Source organism: Calidris pugnax, unplaced genomic scaffold (assembly GCF_001431845.1).
Source record: "Calidris pugnax isolate Ruff unplaced genomic scaffold, ASM143184v1 scaffold292, whole genome shotgun sequence".
NCBI classification, from domain to species: domain Eukaryota; kingdom Metazoa; phylum Chordata; class Aves; order Charadriiformes; family Scolopacidae; genus Calidris; species Calidris pugnax.
Window position 1 is genome coordinate 442796 of NW_015091082.1, and position 438 is coordinate 443233.

Here is a 438-nt window from a genome sequence, read left to right on the forward strand (position 1 = left end):
AACGGGAAGAAGAAGAAAAGTCTTTTCCCATTTCCCATCCCGGCGGGCTGGGGAGGAAGGCTGCGGTGGGAGTCATCCTCCCTCTGCCCCCCCTCCCGGGTTTTTTGGGGGGGTTAGATTTTTGTCGGAATTCCCACCCTGCTCCAGGCCGAAGCCCTTCCAAACTGGGGGCCCAGAGGGTTTTTCCCCCCCCCAGTTTTCTCTCCCTCCCTGGTTTTCCAGCTCCTTGCTCACTCCAAAAGCACAGCTCGGCCCCCCCTGCCCCGGCCAGGCCTCCAGCCCTCACCCCTCCCAGCAGGAGGGTTATACAGATAGAGAGATTTAATTTAATTTAATTTCATTTAATTTTATTTTATTTAGAGTATTTTTTTTTTGTTCGGGTTTTATTAATTTTTTCACCCTTTCCAGTGAATGCTTTTTTTGTGCTGCTTTTTTTTC